We start from the raw sequence: 13290 nt of genomic DNA, 5'->3' as shown, positions 1-13290 counted from the left end.
AATAAGTCTGTGCATATCATAGTACACAGGATACTAGCCTTTGTTTTTCACAGTACACAAAGTGTAAGTCTCTGCATGTCAGGGTATGCATGGTGTGAACCTGTGTGTGTCAAGGAACAGAGGTTGTAAACCTGTGCAAGTCTAGGTACATGGGGTTTGATCCTGGGCATGTCCGAGTACACAGATTGCCTGTATGTGTCTGTCAGGGTATACAAGGTCTGAGACTGTACATGTCAGAGTTCATGGGGTGTGTACCAGTGCTTGTTAGGGTACACAGGATATGAACCTGTACATTTCATAGTACAGAAGATGCTAGCCCATTCTTGTCAAAGTACATAGGGTACTAGCCTATGCTTCTTATAGTACAAAAGGTGTAATCCTCTACACCAGCGGTCTCCAACCTTTTTTGCACCAAGGACCGGTTTCATGTAAGACAATTTTCCACAGACCGGGCATAAAATTAAAGTGTAATAAAGTACATAACAAATGCAATTCACCATAAGGCAGAATCAGTGGAACCCCTGAGCCTGTTTTCCTGCAATGAAATGATCCCATCTAGGGGTGATGGGAGATGATGATACTCAAAGTGTGCTTCTTATGTCCAGTCTACTCCGTAATTTCATTTTGGCTGCTGTCATTGCAGAAAATGCCACCGTTTCACAAAGATAGGAAACTGGAAATGGAAGCAGGGTTTTCAGTGCTTATTCTAGCAACTTTTTAAGTTTATAAAAGCAATATTTAAAATTTGTCCCTATTTTTGGGGCTTTCTTTCCCTATTATTTTCGGCTTTGTCCAGATTATTTGTGCCCAGAGGTTGAGAGCTATGGGCTCTGTCCACATTTATTGTGAGAGAGTTTGAGAGGTATGGTCAAGAGGTACACAAATCAATTAATGCTGCTGCTTCCAGGGATTGCTCTCACGCTTCACTCTCTCTCTCTCTCTCTCTCTCTTCTCTCTCTCACTCTCTCTGTCTCTTACACATAAAGACACCACACACACACACACACACACACACACACACACACACACACACACACACACACACACATACACAGTCTGTTCTGCTTTCGTGTATGCATTCACACATACATGCTAACAGAACCACACACACACACACACACACACACACACACACACACACACACACACACACACACACACACACACACACACACACACAGTCTGTTCTGCTTTCGTGTATGCATTCACACATACATGCTAACAGAACCATACATACACACACACACACACACACACACACACACACACACACACACACACACACACATGCCTTTTTTCCGGGTTATGTATTTTTAGTTTACACTTGGTAAACAGCAAAATCACTGCTTAGCGAGTGTAAAATAATGACTCAATCGATCTCAGTGTTCAGTCTCTTATACACACATACGCAGTCTCTTCTGCTTTCAAACATACATACATGTTTTATTTATTTATTTTACATTTGTTGACTGGGATAGTCCGACTGGATGCATGTCCATTTTCAGCAGAGGCCCAGGTAGAAAAGCTCCATGGAATAACAAATCATCATAACATGTCACATATTACAAATAACAAATAACAAATATATTATTTACAGAGATTAGATGGGGAGACAATGCAAATTACATATAGAATATTTTCAGTGATTAGAAGAGCAACCATTATAACAAATCGTCAGGTAGTGTTATTCAGTGAGAGAATCGGATAAAATTACATAGTAGGCTACCTAGCAGATTTACACATTCCAGAGACAGGTTAACCAGGCTTGATACAGTGACATAGCCAGTTTGTTCCCAGGTGGTGTTTGAGCCTAGTTTTGAACTGACCAAGTGAAGAGAGTAAGGTAATATCAGCTGGTAGAGAGTTCCATGATCTACCTACAGAATTTATGAAGAGTGAGTCACCAGCTGAGTTATTAGTTTTACATATCTGAATAAGGAGTCTGTTAGAGGAGCGCAGCGGTCTAAGATTATTATAGAGGGTGACAAGATCTTTAAGTGCAGGGGTATTGTTAGGGTTATATATGATTTTATGGGCCATAACCAATTGGTTATATAGTATTAGACTGGGTAGTTCAAGCCATCCAAGTTGGATTAGATTGATGCAGTGATGTGTCCTAAAAGGAAGCCCAGTGGCAAACCTGGCAATGTGATTATAACAGATTGAGAGTTTGTTCATGACAGTCTTGTTAACATTAGAGAGAAGAGGGGATGCATACAGAAGAGTAGAGAGAAGGTGAGATCGAGCTATGGCAACTTTGGCTGTGGGGGTTAGGAAGGCTTTTATTCTGTAAAGTGATCCTAGTTTTTAGTTGATGGTTTTATCAATTGGTTAACATGTAGGTCGAATTTTAGATTATTATCTGTAATGACACCTAATAGTTTAGTGGAGAGGTCAGGGGAGATTATTGTTCCAACATTTGCTTTTATTATGAAGTTAACGGCAGTAGACCTTTGTGTAGATAATAATAACAGCATTTTAGTTTTTTTAGGATTTAGAATCAGACGTCGTTGGGAAAGCCAGTTTTCTATTGTGTTAAAGGTGGTCTGGGTGGCTAACTGTAACTCTATTGGGAATGTGGCTGAACAAATCAGGGTAGAGTCATCAGCATATTGGATACAGCTGAATTTTGGGATGACAGTATTCATATTGTTGATGAAAATGGAAAATAACAGGGGCCCTAGTATAGAGCCTTGTGGTACTCCAAGGGTGTTGGGTAGTAGGTTAGAGAGTTTTTTTTTCTGCCAAAGAACAACCTGCTGTCTACCACTTAGATAGGATTTAAACCACTGAATGGCTTTAGGATCTAGACTGAGTGTTTGCAGGGTGTGGATTAATAGTTGGTGGTCAACCATATTGAATTCCTTGGAGAGATCCAAGAAGAGGGCTGAAGAAATATAGTTATTGTTTTGATTATGGTTTATGGTGTTGGTAAAGGCTAGTAGGGCTGAGGTAGTACTGTGGTGAGGTCTTCTGCTTTCATGCATGCATTCACTCACAGATGCAGACAGAAACATAAACACACTCACACACATACATACACACATTCACTTATTTGTTTCACTCCCTGCCTAAATGTTTCTGTGCGGTCCGGTACCAAATGATCCATGGCCCATTACTGTTCCACAGCCTGTTGGTTGGGGACTGCTGCACTATGTCAGGATACACAGTGTATGAAACTATGCCTGTCTATTTATACAGAATGTTAGTCTATGCCTGTCAAGCTACATAAGGTGTAACCCTCTGCATATCAGGATACACATTGTGTGAGCCTGCGCATGTCTGTTCACACAGGATGCTAGGCTATGCCTGTCAGAATGCACAGTGTGTGAGCCCATGCCTGTTTATTCACACAGGATGCTAGCCTATGCATGTCAGAGTGCACAGTGTGTGAGCCTGTGCCTGTCTATTCACACAGGATACTAGCCTATCATGTCAGAGTGCACAGTGTGTGAGCCTGTGCCTGTCTAGTCACACAGGATGCTAGCCTATGCATGTCAGAGTGCACAGTGTGTGAGCCTGTGCCTGTCTATTCACACAGAATGCTAGCCTATGCATGTCAGAGTGCATAGTGTGTGAGCCCATGCCTGTCTACTCACACAGGATACTAACCTATGCATGTCAGAGTGCACAGTGTGTGAGCCCATGCCTGTGTTGGTAAACATGGTGTGAGCCTATGCATGTCAGAGTGCACAATGTATGAGCTCATGCTTGTGTGGGTATACAAGGAATGGGCCTGCACATGTCAGGGTACATGGGGTTTGAGCCTGTGCCTACTCTGTGCCTGTCAAGGTTTACAAGGTCAAAAACTATACACATCTGGGTACTCAGGTTGCGAGACCATACCTATCAGTTTAAATGGATTGGGAGTCTCTACATGTGAAGGTGCACAGGTTGTGAGACAATCCCTGTCAGTGTACATGGACTGTGTACCTGTACATGTAATAGTACACATGATGCTAACCTGTACATGCCATAATTCACAAGGGACTAGCCTGCGTATGTCATAGTATACAAGGTATAAGCCTCTGCATGTCAGGGTACACAGTGTGTGAGTTTGTATCAGTGTGGAAACACAAGGTGCGAGTCTGTGTATGTCAGGGTACACAAAGTTTGAGCCTGGCATGTCAGAGTCCACAGAGTGCTAGCCCATGCCTGTTGGGGTATAAGAGGTCTGAGCCTGTACCTGTCAGTGCACATGGGCTGTGAACATTGGCTTGCCAGGGTACACAGGGTATGAATCTATGCATTCCATAGTACAGAGAATGCTAGCCTGTGTCTGCCATACTACAAAGGATACTAACCTATGCCTGTCATAGTACATAAGATGTAATCCTCTGCATGTCATGATACATGGTATGTACCTTTCTTTTTGCAGGGAATGCAAGCCTGTGCCTGCCAGGGTACACAAGGTGTAAGAAACTGCATGCCATTAGTTTAACAGTTATTTTCAGGAAGAGATGAATTTTGTAGGACAATATACTAGTGAGAAGCTTAATCTGTTTCTGCAAAAAAGTACCCATTACAGAAAAAAAGATATGTGGATTTTATTGATGTGACATTAAATCCATTTCAGTCACAAGTATGAGAAGTACTAATTCCAAATAGAGCCTGAAATTAAGTTTTCAGTTCCACCTTCCCCTCAAGGCTGAATGACTCTCAGACATACTGTATTTACTAATAATTTTGAGATGTACGGGTGTGAGGGTACTACCCTCTCATGGTTGGTGCAGGGAGATTTGCCCCCTCTTACAGAAATGCTTTTCAGTTTTTGGTGAAAGTTGACCTTTTCCATGGTCATCTTCATTTTTGCAATGTTTCCTGTTGAGGGTCGCAAGTATGATAGCTTATTATGAATATAAAAAACGTAATCATCAATATGTGTTTTCATTTTTTTAAATCATATTGTGGTTATAGTTTTCCTTCTGCCTTTTTTATTACTATAATTTACTTCAAAATACCTATGGTCAAATGAAATGCAAGAATATATTTAGCTCAGAAACACATTTTGAGTCATATATATTTCCTTTGACTCCACATTAAAATATCGGCACTTGAAATGTCGCCTGCCGAAAAGCTGAAAAAAAGACCAAAAACCAAAAAAAAGATAGAAGCCCCCCACAGCCTCCAAACTTATATATACCAATTTTGTGATTTCCATACCTCAGTGAGAAAAAGGAATATTCTGATAAATGGCCATTTCAGACTAGGCGTATATAAATCTATTTTTTGGCCATTCAGTATCCATGTTTTGGAATTCGGCCTAGTGGGTCCCAACATTTCAAATGAGTACAAGTTTGGGCTTGCAGCTTGGATTTCGTTTTCTTTAAATTTAAACATTTGTTTTCAAACTTCGGTCTGTCTAGTTAAGATTATTTATATTTGAGCCATTGCCCATATGTGAAAAAGCCATATGAAAAGTCACTAGTGGACATTCTTTCTTGGGATAACTCATTGTTCATAAACAGCTTGTAATTCTTTTCCAGACTGACCTTACCACATTTATATTTGTAAATCATGCTAGGGGCAAAATCGTTTTCTAAAGTATTGATCTATGGACTGTTTTTTACACATCTTGTATTCAGACAAGCAGAGATGGATCCAGCACAAGGCGACCTAGGCAGCTGTCTAAGGTCTGGTGCTGGCTGGGAGATCTGGCTGGCAAGTCACATTAAGTTTCAAAGTTCATTCTGAAAATGTGTGCTTTAGAGCAGGCACACACACACACCAGCATGTATTCCTGTTTATGCTATCGCTGAATAGCAACAGCAAGGGAGATTCAAGTGCACCTCAGTTCAGCACTGAAGATATAAAGACACATACACTCCCATTTTATAAAACAGGAATCATACATTCCCATTTTATAAAACAGGAATCACCTGAAATGTGTGAAAAGTGGTTCTATTTGATGAAACTTGCAGGAAGACAACTGAAGAAACAGTGAGGTTTCTTTCTTTCAGGACAGCACAGGAGAAATCCAATTCAAGTGAGTTCACAGAACTGTATATGTGTTAGGGGACATTCTAGTTAAGTGACTTGCTCAGAGTCAAACCCTGAACCTCAAGTATGGGAGTTAAGAACCAAAGTCTTCCACAGCAACTGTAAGGTCACCTTTATCCTTTTTACTTTTTATTTTTTGTAAATCACTGACAATTACAGGTTGTTAGTATCAATGCACGGTTTTGCAGTTTGGGCTAAAACAGTTTGTCTAGCACTTTGTGCAGATGAATAAGGCAATGAGTCGTTAAAGAGCTGCTTCCTATAGTATATGGAATGATTCCCTCAGCCTTCATTTATCTTCTGTGTGAGTCTGTCAAATTTGTTTACCAGACAGTACTCCCCTGCTGCTCCTGAAAACTGACAGTTGTGCTCTGTGGGCTGTCTCAGACTGTTGGCAAATGATTTACGCATTTGACTTTTTGAATTCCTACACCCTTCTCAGTGATGATGATTAGTATTTTAATATATGCTATTTGAGGATGAATCCCAGCATGCCACTTGTAGTTTAAAGGTTTGTCAGATACATTTTCACTAAATGTGGAATCTACAGTTTCTAATGCGAAGACTGTTTTCGATGTGAGATTGCTTTGTTTTATTTATAAAATAAATACCAGTGCTTTTTTTTCTGTAAAAACAGAAATAAAAGTTTTAAAGTAGAGAAGAAAATAGTATATATGCTAACAGTTTTGAATAGTGTTCATATTAATTGGGGAGAGAGAAACCAAGTAATGGGATATTGTTATGGCTGGAAGGGGCCTGGTTCATTACTTGCATAGGTCCTTATTTGTTCATGATACAGCCATGTTGACTCTGGAGTTGTAGGCTCAACATCTCAGCATTATTAGCAATTGAAGTTGATAGGCTTATACTGAGTGATGTCAGATGGGATAGCTATTCTTGATGACAGAGAAGACATATGGAGGTCAAAAATGAGCTGTAGGTTCATACTAAGCTGTCTATCAGCAGACTTGTACAAGTATAGCTAGTAACCGGAAATCTAAATTAAACCCTGTACCTTGTGTCTGTGAGGTTAAGATGTTAACTATTACTCCATCCCTGCTTTGTCCTGCAAGCATGTAAGCCCCCCTTAGAAAATAGTATGCTGTACGCAGAATATTTTTGATTTTTGTATGACTTGTGGGTTGCTGAACAAAGTTGTTGCAGAATATATTGTCTTTCCCTGGGATTCATGAAGCTCGGCGAAAGGATGGCATTAGCCTTGCGCCGACCGTGCGGTGTAGAGATGGCGCAGCAGCACCATATACATATTAATGAAGGTGCGCTGCCGCACCGTCCACGTGCGCAAGTACAGGGGGCATGTTTAAGCGCTGCACGGAGGCATGAACAGGTAGCTACAGTCGCACAACCTAAAATGCTGACTAGTACAGCCTGCCTCTAATAATAATCACTCCTGTCAGTGTCCATGGATACTGAAATGTATACAAAGCATACAAGAGAGTTCCGCGAACCCCAAAATTAAATCACAGGAGTAAACACAAAAGCACATAGCTGAATTTTGAACCTCCATCCCTCGAATAATGACATTCCGTATTTCATTGTAGTGTTGATTTTTATACTAAGTGGAAGCGAAATGCAGCGTGTTTGCACACAGCTGCCCTTTGCTAAGCCTAGCCCAATGGTTAGGGTTACCACTTGTCCCACGTTGCGAGGGACAGTCCCTCTTTGGGCAGTTGTGTCCTGACAAAAATTATTAAACATGACAAATGTCCTGAGATTGTAGTACATAATTATGTCCTATATTGTATGTAATAGTCGCATAACACATTCTGTATATAAAATACCTAAATGTTATAAGAAACAGAATAAGCAACTAAAATGCTACAAGAATAAGCTATCATGTAGGCAAAAAAAGTTAAGTTCTACCCTTTGTACTGACCGTGGGTATGTGTCGGCCTGTAAAATCTGATGTGTCCTGAAAATGTCCCACTTTGGCCATTTGAAAAGGTGGCAACCCTACCAATGGTCAGAGCATTCGCTAAATAACTGTCCATTCGTGGTCTGAGTCATCCTTGTCTGGACGGCCCAAAGATGAATAGGTATTACCTGGGTCAATCTACCATGTCATGAAAGATAAGTATTTGCATGTACCTATGAGCGTGAAGTACAGCATGTGGAAGACCAAATATGCTAGGGTTGTCCTTCCAACCATATTGGTACCAGAGATATGTAGAGTACGCAATGTGTACTGCTGTCTGTGCCATGGGCCAGCAACCAGAGAAGGGATGGATGGTGTGTTTGTGGAATTTGGGGGGGGGTGATAGGTAATGTAATAATTCACCAAGGGGAGACTGGGTCGGATGTACAATAGGTGAACTGGAGGTGTATGAGGGAGCAGTGGGTGAATCAAAAAGGAAACCAAAGAACATACATTCACATTCCCAATACACCCTGACAGGCCATACTGCAGAACATAATCCCACAAGCATATGAACATTAAAATATGCAATACACATGTACAGAAATGATGTTCTTCGTGTTTCACTGTTGCAGTCATTACATTTGGGTAATCTGCTGGCAGGTTGCCCTCAGTCGGCCTGATTAACAAAGTCTTGGGTCCTGCCTCGGTTGCTGTCCCTTCTTCCATGACGTCAGGTCGTCAGGGGTATAAAACATGCAGCCGATGCCATTACATCAGTCTTTCTTGCCATGCGGTGCCCGAAGCAGAAGCAGTTCGCAAGTGCCGGTCGGCCGACTCCTGAAATTTTCATTTTCGAGTTTCAGAACCAAAGTCTTCTACTAAAAGCTAAGTACCCCATTGGGGAAACTTTTTCTTGCTCCTTACCGATGTCAGTAAAAGTTAATAATTGTATTACTTGTGGGAAGCAAATACCTCATAAGGATTTTCATTTGTACTGTATTCCTTGCCTAGGCCCTGACCACAACGTGCCTTGCTGTCGGTTTTGTGCTAAGTTTAGTCAATGCACTATTAAACGTCGGTATATTTTTGCCTCTAAATATTTTGGCTCAAGATTTAACTATCCAGAAATGTCGTCGGTTAGCAATCTGACTACCGGAATACCTAAAAAATGCAAAGAAAAAGATAGAGACAAACCGTGAGGTCCAAAACCAACAACGAAGCTTCTCCTAAGCCAGTCGCCGGTTCGCCGGTACTCAGTGATGGGCTTTCGCAGCCCCTGATACCTGCTACTTTTGATTCGCAGGCCTCTACTGAGACCCATTCGGAGTGCGGTATGCCGTGAGATGCTTTTAAGTATTGAACCCGCAGATGCCTCTACCTTAGATGTTTCCGGAGCCGCTGAGCAGGCACCGGCTTCTGAGGGTGTTTTCAAGCCTAAAGATCTGTATATTAAACTGACGTCATCTTCAAAACTAAGGCAAAAAACTACTTCTATGTCTAAAAAAACGATGCATGGGCCACGTGTACAGGCCCCAATGCCTAAAAAACAAATGATCAAAATGGCTAAGAGGCCTAGGCAAGGCACTGACTATGAATCTTCAGATCAGGTTTCTATTTCTTCTGATTGCTCTTCTGATCAGGAATTATCTATTCCCACTTATGAGGACTCTGATGCAAAAGATTCCATCCCTTCTGCTTCTCCTCCTGAGGATTTTTCTTTTGGAGAAACTTTGCATACCTTAACAGAACACTTTCACTGGGAGAGTCAGGATTTCTCAGAATCTAAAAAGAGACTTAGGGATTTTCTTCTTCCTCAGCATAGGCCTTTGGCTATACCTCCTGTTCTAGACATTGTTCATGATGTTTTCTCAGAACCCAGTATGACCCCTGATTCCCTGCCTCCGGCTCCTAGTAAGCCAGACAGATACTACAGGGTTCCTAACTCCCACAAATTCCTTTTTAAAAACCCTACTGCTGACCCTGAAACCATTTCTCAGGGTCCCAAGGGCATTAAGGCCTCTACTGCTAAAAATCCTACCCCTTCTGATAGAGATTCCAGGGCGCTGGATAGATGGGGTAAGAAGGTTTACATGTCTGCAACCTTGGCAATCAGGGCTTTAAACTGTCAATTTCATATGCTTAAATATCAACAGCATGTCATGGGTTTACTTAAACAGAAAATTATGTTGATTTGTGACTGTGTGAAAAATAAAGAGTTGCAGGATTTATTGCATTCAGCTGAACAAGTTGGAAAACATACTTTGCAATGTGGTTTTGATTCCTTGGAGGCCTCTTGCATGGGCTGCTGTAACTGGACCTGTGATAAAAAGGCATGCTTGGCTCAAGGAGCAAAGTCTGCCTGACCATGTTAAAGCAAAATTGTTGGAAGCTCCTTTACAACAGGACAGTCTATTTGGTAATAAGGCTGAAGAAGATTTGAAAAAGATGGAAGATAAAGCTAAATCTTTGCAAACTGTGAAAGATTTCCTACAAGTGCAGCCACCCAGGTTTAGTAGGCACTGGCCTACTAAGAAATGGTCCTTTCCAGTACCCACTAGAGCTGCTTAGGTCAAACCCAAACATTCCAACGGCTTCAGGTTTCAGTTGCAAGGAACTTTTAGAACAAAGCAATGGGGTGCCTCCACCTCCAAATCTGGGAGCAACAAGGCACCTCCCTATGGTAAACAGCCTCAATGACTTTCCACTGCAATCACCAAGCACGTATCTTTTGGCTACCCCTTTGGGGGGAAAACTGGTACTTCATGCACAAAACTGGCAACTGATTACCCAGGACAAATGGGTTTTAAATATAGTATCCCAGGGATACAGATTTCATTTCCACACGTTGCCAGTCCAAATGGATGGCCAGACCTGCCTCCAAATCAGTGGGCAGAGGCCCAGAAACAAGTTATGTCCCTCATGAATATGTGGGTTATTCAACCAGTACCAGAAAAGGAAAAGGGACAAGGTTTTTATTCAAGAGTTTTCCTGGTACCCAGAAAAGACAAATCATGGCGTCCAATTCTGGACTTATCCATTCTAAATACATTTCTGGACATTCCAAAATTCAAGATGCTGGCTCTTCAACAGTTACTACCTATGCTAGGCAAGGATGCCTGGTTGGTAACTCTAGACTTAAAAGAGGCTTACCTGCATATCTCAATCAGGGAATCTTGCAGAAGATGCCTCTACTTCAAAGCAGGCTACTTGCATTACCAGTTCTCTGCACTGCACTTTGGCTTATCTACTGCGCCCAGGGTCTTCACGAAGTGCCTGGCACCAGTTATTGCATTTTGCAGGCAAAGAAATATTCAAATTTATCCATACCTGGACGATTGTCTAATTCAGGCAGAAAGCACGGACACTCTTCTAAAACATCTGGCATTTGTAAAAAGTCTTCTAACTTGTCTAGGGTACACCATAAACAAAAAGAAATCACAACTGGTACCCTCTCAAATAATTACATTCCTGGGTGCAAGCTTGAATACAACTGCCCAGATGACTTACCTTACACCAGAAAAACAAATTCAGTTGATGACTTACTTCAAGCAGGTGGCCACAAAAACCCAGCTATCTGCAAGACAAATTCTGCAGGCCTTGGGGTTCATGGCCTCCTGCATTCTTCTAATTCCATATGCAAGACTGCATATGAGGAACCTTCAATGGTACCTAAACAGCTTATGGAGTCAACATTGTCACAGCCTGGAAACAATGATTCCTATCATTCCTTGCCTGCAACTAGAGTTCCTATGGTGGGCAGAGGCCTGCCACCAAAACAAGGAACTGTCATTCATTCCACTCCCTGCCGCCCAAACCTTGACTACAGATGCATCAGACTATGCTTGGGGGGGGGGTGCATCTGGCAGGGAGATGCATTCAGGTCCAATGGAGCCCAATTCAAATGCACCTACATATCAATCAGAAAGAGATGCTAGCTGTACAGAATGCTCTGACAGCCTTCAAGGACTATCTTCATCCAGGCCAACTACTGATAAAGACAGACAACACCACAGTCATGTGGTACATAAACAAGCAGGGGGGTACACATTCCTACCCTCTTTGCAGACTAGCCATGGCATTGTGAAACACAGCCTTGACTTATCAAATACATCTACAAGCTCAATTCCTGCCAGGAAAGCAAAATACTCTGGCAGATGAACTAAGCAGAAATCTTATGGACCCACACGAATGGAAACTGGATACACAAATCTTCAGCAGGTTGACATGCAAATGGGGGAGCCCAGACATAGATCTTTTTGCCTCATCCCAAAACTATCAGTTGGACAAATTTTGCACAAGAATTCATCACAAAAAAGCTTGGAAAGTGGATGTTCTATCCTTCAGCTGGAAAAACCTATCAGTCTATACTTTCCCCCTCTGCCTCTGCTCTCCAACACTGGTGCCCGCTCCTGCGCAATATGTCACACCTTCCTCCGTGGTGCCTGCCTCAGAAACCTCACCTACTGTCTCAGCAGAACTATCAAATTATGCACTCTCGGCTCCAAACTTTGAATCTTGCAGCATGGCTAATCAACTAATTTCACCAGTTGCATCTCTCAGCAAACCTGTGATGGATGTCATTTTGGAGGCTAGAAGGCCTAGTACTAGAAAGTCTTATGCTGACAAATGGAAAAGATTCTGTGCCTGGAACCATGCACAAGGAATAAGCACAACAATACCCAATATTCATCAGATTCTGCAATACTTAACTGAGATGCTTCACAAGGGCCTATCTTTTTCTTCCATAAAAATCCATGCCTCTGCCATTTCAGCTCATTACAACACAGAGCCTCCCCTCTTTTCTCAGCCTCTGCTAAAGCAGTACCTCAGAGGGGCCAAAAATTTAAGACCTACCAGGAGAGCACCAACTCCTGCATGGGACCTCAATTTTGTTTTGGAAAAACTCACTCTACCTCCTTTTGAGCCAGTTGCTACTGCGGATCTAAAATTTCTCTCTTGGAAAACAGCTTTTCTCTTAGCAGTCACTTCAGCTAGAAGGATTTCAGAACTACAGGCTCGTATGGCAGTGGAGCCTTTCAATATTTTTTATCCGGACAGGGTAGCTCTCAGGACCAATCCATCCTTTATGCCTAAAGTGGTATCTAGTGTGGCCCTTAATCAGACCATTCATCTGCCAACTTTCTTCCCAAATCCACAGAACAAGGGTGAGCAGATTCTGCATTCATTGGATGTACACAGACAACTAAGGTTCTACTTAAACAGGACAAAATCTTTAAGAAAATCTGAACAATTACTGGTGGCATTTGCTGCAGGGGCAGAGGGAAAGGCTATTTCAAATCAGACTATTTCCAAATGAATAAGCCATTGTATTAGTTTCTGCTATATGCACCATGGTAAACCTGTCCCCAAGGGGATCAGATCTCATTCCACCAGGGCTGCATCTACTTCTG

This window comes from Protopterus annectens, chromosome 4.part0 (genome assembly GCF_019279795.1).
Source record: "Protopterus annectens isolate FY-2018-M chromosome 4.part0, PAN1.0, whole genome shotgun sequence".
NCBI lineage: Eukaryota > Metazoa > Chordata > Ceratodontiformes > Protopteridae > Protopterus > Protopterus annectens.
The sequence above is the reverse complement of the archived record's forward strand: the minus strand, read 5'-3'. Positions refer to the sequence as shown.